The 6,621-nt window shown below is 34.1% G+C and overlaps 1 long non-coding RNA gene across 3 annotated transcripts; it reads right to left on the bottom strand.

Annotated features, from left to right (window-relative positions):
* Positions 1-797: 797 nt before the first annotated feature.
* On the bottom strand, positions 798-6,218 carry LOC116401794. Of its 3 annotated transcripts, none has more exons than XR_004214172.1 (7): positions 6,143-6,218; positions 5,410-5,544; positions 5,203-5,263; positions 4,587-4,679; positions 3,738-3,875; positions 3,543-3,626; positions 798-1,721 (listed from the first exon to the last, which is right to left on the bottom strand). It is a non-coding gene; the product is annotated as an uncharacterized LOC116401794 (long non-coding RNA). The 3 variants fall into 3 exon arrangements; XR_004214171.1 differs by lacking the exon at positions 798-1,721 and adding an exon at positions 3,411-3,465 and having other exon boundaries at positions 3,716-3,875; XR_004214170.1 differs by lacking the exon at positions 798-1,721 and adding an exon at positions 3,411-3,465.
* Between the last annotated feature and the right edge of the window lie 403 nt (positions 6,219-6,621).

Raw genomic sequence — 6,621 nt, 5'->3', positions numbered from 1 at the left:
CTATGAGGGGTCGTGCTAAACCAGTTTATGAACGGGAATTTATGGCTGTAGTTTTGGCTGTGCAATGTTGTAGACCTTATCTTTTGGGCAGGAGGTTTGTAGTGAAAATTGATCAACGATCATTGAAACTTTTATTGGAACAAAGGGTTATCCAACCTCGACATCAGAGGTGGATTGCTAGGCTTCTTGGCTACAATTTTGATGTCGTGTATAAACCGGGACTAGAAAACAAAGCAGCAGATGCCTTGTCTCGTGTTCCCCAACTTAATCAACTTACTGTGAGATCAGTTAAATTGGCAGTCCCCAACACTGAAGTTGACCCTAAATTAGTCCAAGAAATTAATGGGATGGATCTGAATGTCTTGTTCAATGATGAAGATATTCTCCCTATTAAAATTCCCCTGGATTTGCCTAATGATTTAGTGTCTATAGTCGGTGATTGTGGAATCATTATGGCTTAAATTAGATGTGCAACTGCCTTTTCCTCCTCCCAGTCATTATGAAGGTTGTCTCCTGGAGCACTAGGAGTTTGAACGACCCTCTAAACGTGCACTTAAAAAATTCATCAACTATTGTAGTCCTAATGTAGTCATGATTCAAGAATCTAAGAAGGATACCTTGAACTCAATGCTAAGTTTGACTGCTCCCTTCGGAGTGACAAGTCTCGTTTTTCCCCTAGTGTGGAACGGGGAGGATTCCTCCTATTTTCAAAGCCCTCATCAAACTCAATGCTATGTCTAGAACGCTAAGAGTAGGTGGTCTGCTTTTGGTTAGGCCAAAAGTGAAGTTTCCCTTCATTTTTTTATGGGATTTTTCTGATGTATAATGCATATGTTCTTTGTTTTTTTTAGCTCTTAATTGTCTCGCTGTCTTAAGTTTTACATTTGCAATCTCTCTTTTCTTTCTTTGGTACGCACACAATAACCGATGGGGTAACCTTTCTATGGTTCTACACTTAGTTTCTAAGTTTGACTGCTCCCTTCGAAGTGACAACAAGATTTGTTAATGCCCACCCTTTCTAAAGGGATTTAGTTCATTGTGGCTAGAGAAGAGGCTCCAAACTCATGTTTGACAAGACAAATTTGTTAAAACCATCTCAATTTCTAAAGAGTACCTCCTATCCTTTTTTAACTCTATCTAGGCTAGGTTTGGACTAAGCGCATCATAGGTAAGTCATGGCAAAGAAACAAAGGAAGACAAAGCTAGAAAAGTATCCATGCACTTATTTATTATATGCATGCAATCAAGCATTCACAACACACATACCATTTTCTCAATCATGCATTCACATCTCCATAAGATATCGCTAAAAATGGGCTTAAACCAAAAAACACTGGCAGCTTATTCTCAAATTTCAGCACATATACTCATCAACATTCAGAATTTTACATCACAAACCCAAGCTCAGTGATCAAGGGTTGCTAGTCATGCTTTTTATGCAAGATCTAAGTAATCTAAGAAGGTATAGTGCTCATTATTGTAAGGAAATTTTTTTTAGAAATTTTGAAGGGCAAAATTTGAACCTCCAAGTTTAGACTAAACATGCAAGCAATTGCCCACCCCCACTTAAAAAATTGCAAACTTTTGAAAATCAAAATAAAGGGAGAAAAATAAGGGAGAACTTTGGACTCCCCTGGAAGGATCGACATCCTTGGCTTTGGTTTGAAGCTTGCATGGATAAACCTCTTCATTCCTTTTTCATTGATTATTCATCCTTGTTCCTGAAAATCAAAGAAAGTTCTCTCAATTTCATTTATTACTAAAATTAGGATAATTATATTAACTGTATTTTTAACACTTTTGGTAGTTTATGTTTTGGTGTATTTTCAATGGTATTTTTATATAAAGTACAAAGTTTATGGGTATTCTGTATAATTTAGCCTTGAAATTTCTCAGACATGCATCAAATCAAAATTTCAAAACCATCGGTATACTTATGGAACCTCTTTAACAAAAAAAAAAAAAAATCAAACCCATGAAGTCTAACTAACCGAACACAATTAGATTTCTAGTAGCAGTAATTTACCACAGAAACATAAATTAATAGTTAGAAAATAATTGCATGGCATTTCTATAAATTTATCACATGATCTTTCTTCTTCCTTTTTTTCTTTCCTTTTTTTGATAGAACTCTAACTAAGTTAGTTAGGCTTCTACATGTAGCAGTTAATTAAAATAGAGACAGAAACTATAGATTAACAAACAATTGGAAGGCCTCTCGATCAATTTAATACACAATAAGTTCATACTTGTGTCGTTTTGGAAGTATGAAAAACGAAAAATCGCTATTTTCCCTAAACGAGAAACCTCTTCATTCCTTTTTCGTTGATTATTCATCCTTGTTCTTCAAACCTCAAGCCTTAAAATTGAGGCAGTAGAGGAAATTCTCTCAATTTACTTCAAAGGAAGGATCATGTTCTCTCCTACAAAGGGTGTGTTTCTAATTTTCATAACTTTATGACTTAATATGGCAATGTTGTATAATGCAAATCCATAATAGAAGAAACACCATTTGCAGCACAACCAAGAAAAATGAAGATTGAATATAATGTAATGCAATAAAATTAAAATACTAAAGAATCTTGTGGTCCCTTCCTTTTCTTCTTTGTTTTTGATAAAGTAACTGCATTTATCACACAAACAATTAGATAGAAGACTTAAAACCTAATCTGCATCGGACTAAGTTGATATTTTTCCTCTTTCTTTGTAAGTTAAAAACCACATGAGTTTGACACTGATTACTACCACCACAAGTCATTTAACTTCTTCAACTGCCTCATACTTTTCACACGAAACTGCGTCATACAAATTAACCCATAATAAAGCTACCCAAATTCCAAACCCCATCCGATTGGTTTCTGAAATCAGTAACTCTCATGGAAGGAAAAACTTGGACAGACTGATGCATAAATTGAGAAATGAAAGTTTGAAAAAGATTCTTACATCTTTGTCTATTAGAAAAAAATCGATTTCTTGCAGTAGAATCGTTGTTCCCTACCATTCTCAAAACAGCCTGAATAGCCATGTTAAGAACACCGAGCCCCACTGAAGTTGAAAGAGGAGAAAAAACAGCATGTTGAAACAAATGAAGGTTAAACCAAAAGGATTGAACTATAGTTTCCAAAGTTTTCATTTCTCTTATATTCACGTAATAGTAATAGTAATAGTGATAGTAATAGTGATAGTAATAGTGATAGTAATAGTGATAGTAATAGTGATCAAGTAATAGTTATAGTAATAGTAATTCTTCTTTCAAACAACCACTTTTGTTTCAACAAAGAGGACAAGGCTTATGATCCCTAAAGAGTTAGCAATATTACTATTTGGAGAAAATGTTAAAGTTAAACAGCTGACAATGCCTTCCAACCCCTACCACTACTATCTTTTGGTTAACAAAATCACTCAATGGCCGCCCTTGAGCTCTCACATTTCCAATAGTTCAGCGAGAGCAACACCAGCAGTTCCCTTTATGAAATGAAATAAACAAAATGAATGTCCTTTTAAGTAATTATCAACTGCATGAATACAACATGAACTACCACTTGTATGTCATCGTTGAACATGCAGAACCTCTTACGATAACGTTGTAATGTTTCAAAAGCCCATTTCATTTGAAAATCCTCAAACTGGCATCATTCAAAATCAAATTGCGAGATTACGATACTGATTACTGGCAGTGAACACAGTTAAAAATTTGATATCTTAACCAATAAACCTGAAAATAGCTTTAGGCCAACATGTATGCACGACTTCCATAAATTCATCAACAATAGATAGATACTCTTCTCCCTCCAATCTAGGTATTCCTATTCCCTGAACTCCAAGGTCACCAGGCCAAGAATACGACTTCCATCTGTCAAGACAATCACGTCAACCTGTAGTTGGAAGAAGAAAATACAATGAACTTCAAATATGGTGTTGCTGGAAATTAAAAGGGATTTTCATTTTTATTTTGCTCAAAATCAATGCTCTTGAGCTTTTAATGTCCGAGGAATGTGAAAGTTTCCCAATATATCGTGTATGGAATTTTAAACTTTTCAAAGAAAACAAGGGTGATCAACATACAAAAGCCTCTGTGGATAGAAAATTAATCAAACGAAAATTCGATTGTTCTGTAGCAGTTTGACTTTGTTGTCAAGAAATTAAGAGTGATAAGAAGGCGAAGGAGTGACTTTAGTGGTGGCAATTAGACAGCCAAGCAACTACACTCAAAGTTGCAGGTCAATAGGCAGCAGGAAGAAACGAGAAGAAGAAGAAGAAGAAAAGTTTTCGATCTATCAAACGTGATCAACATACAATAGAAAGTCATTTAAATTATCCAAATATCTTTTGAAGTAATTTTAACAATTTCAAAATAACTCTTAATCATGCTCTAAATATGGAATGAATTATCTATTCAACTACAAATACAAAAGTTTTCCTAAATCACTCTAACTAATTATACAAATTCCACAACACATATATCACAGCTTCCCAAGAACCCACAAAATTATTCAATGCGGCATTTCATCAAACAGCTGGTGGATGGGGACAACAAAAACAAGTGTTTAACAAAATTATCTTAGAAACAAACACATTAATATTACCTGAAGATGGAACTCCAATTGAACAGCCTTGAAAAAGTGATGGAAAAACAAACAGAACATAAAGATTGTGGGACTCCTCAACTCCAATAAATCCTGCAATGGAAAAATGGGTTAGAAGAAGGTGGAAAAGCATAGTAGAGGATGATGATAATGAAAATGGGTAGTAATGTTTTTCGCAGCTATCTTTTTCTTTTCTTTTTTTTTTCATGTAGTTGATGGTTGTTCTTGATTGTCTTTATCTTTTTTTTTTTTCCTTTTTTGCTTTTGGGAAAAAACAGTTTGTTGAATAAGAGGTGATGATGCTGGTGAGGGAATTTATTAAAGTAATGAATACTTTTTGGAGGACTTAAACAAGTAAAAGGACGAAATGTATAATTAGTTAGAGGAGGACTTAAACAAGTAAAAGAACCAAATGAAGCAAGCTCAAGCAACAAATTTTCTGTTAAGTAAGCATAAATATTAACTAGAGACTTAAATAAAATATTTCACCACCACCACCAACAACAACAAAAACCCAAATATATCGCCATTGACAACAGAAACAGATCAATATAAGCACAATATATTACATGGAAAATATGGAGATAAACGACATGAAGGTTTCCCTTTCACTTACAAAGAGAATCATTAAGTAACTTCTCGTTGTTAGTACCAATATCTAGCATTACTGGAAGAATCTGTCAATTAAACAAGAGTAAACTTAATGAAATTCAAAAAGTGGGGTTAAGAAAAGTTGCTAAAAAAATGTCAACATTAAATGATATTAGTATTCTTAGATAATCTACAAATTTCATGAAGAAAAGACTGCAGACTTGAGAGTTACCCCCACAATCAGGAATACTTGCTGGAACGGGAAAAAGATATCGGCAAATTCTAAACACGGCACACTAAAACTCTCACTCTCCTGGTTCATGCCTAAAATCACATGTACATGTCAATGCTGATAGTGCCTCTTTCACTGAAACAAACCAAATTTCAGTACCAACTAAGATTCAGAAAATAAGGTATTTAAGATGCAGAAAATAAGGTATTTAAGATGCAGGAAATAAGGTATTAAATGCAGGAAATAAGGTAGTTAAGATGCAGAAAATAAGGAAACACCCCACATCACTACAGTGCATAACAAATCTATCACATAAGCACAAAGATAAATACGAGTGTATTAGTTGAAACTTAGCAAAAACAAAAAGGACATAAGCTTATTCTCAAAATTCAGAATCTCATGTCACAAACCCGAGCTTTGCTCAAGGGTTGACAGTCATGCCTTTTATGCAAGATCTAAGAAGTTATGATGCTCGTTATTGTAATGAAAAACTTTTGAAAAATTTTAAATTTGGGCAAAATTTGAAATCCCCCAAGTTTAGACTAAACAAGCGAGCTATTATCCACCCTTCGCTTAAAAAATTTCTTGGAAGTAGCCCAACATGAGAAGATAAAACAATCTGAATGCAGACATCCTATAAACAATTAAAAAATAGCCACAACTGATTGAAATCAAGTTGGATAAACAACCATTGGATGAAGGGGGGCGTTGAGCTTGTCTAAGAAAAACATACTCTTTGAGGGTTTATGCCAGCAACAGCAACATACATATCCAGCTTTCCTGTAGATATTCCTATTCCCTGAACTCCAAGGTCACCGGCCAAGAATACGACTTCCATCTGTCAAGACAATCATGTCAACCTGTAGTTGGAAGAAGAAAATACAATGAACTTTAAAAAATATATATATCTATAAAGCATAACAATTATCCCATTGCTGAAAGAAATAATATTTGTTATGCTATGTATATAATTCACAAATTAATAGACCATCATCTCAATGTACAAATTGTGTGAAGCTAAGGTCTCTTAAACAACTTAAAGAGGATTGAAGAAGAGTACCAGAAGTTTTTCATTAGCCATCAATCCAGGAAATAAATGAAGCATCAAACTTGTCTAATAAACTGATCTGGGTCGTCAATATGTAACACAAATTACACAAAAATCTAGGGAGGGGATATGATTTAGATACGTAAAATACTTAGAGGTTTGAG

This window comes from Cucumis sativus, chromosome 1 (assembly GCF_000004075.3).
Source record: "Cucumis sativus cultivar 9930 chromosome 1, Cucumber_9930_V3, whole genome shotgun sequence".
NCBI classification, from domain to species: Eukaryota; Viridiplantae; Streptophyta; class Magnoliopsida; order Cucurbitales; family Cucurbitaceae; genus Cucumis; species Cucumis sativus.
Note: the sequence above shows the minus strand (reverse complement) of the source record. Positions and strands in the feature narration are given on the sequence as shown.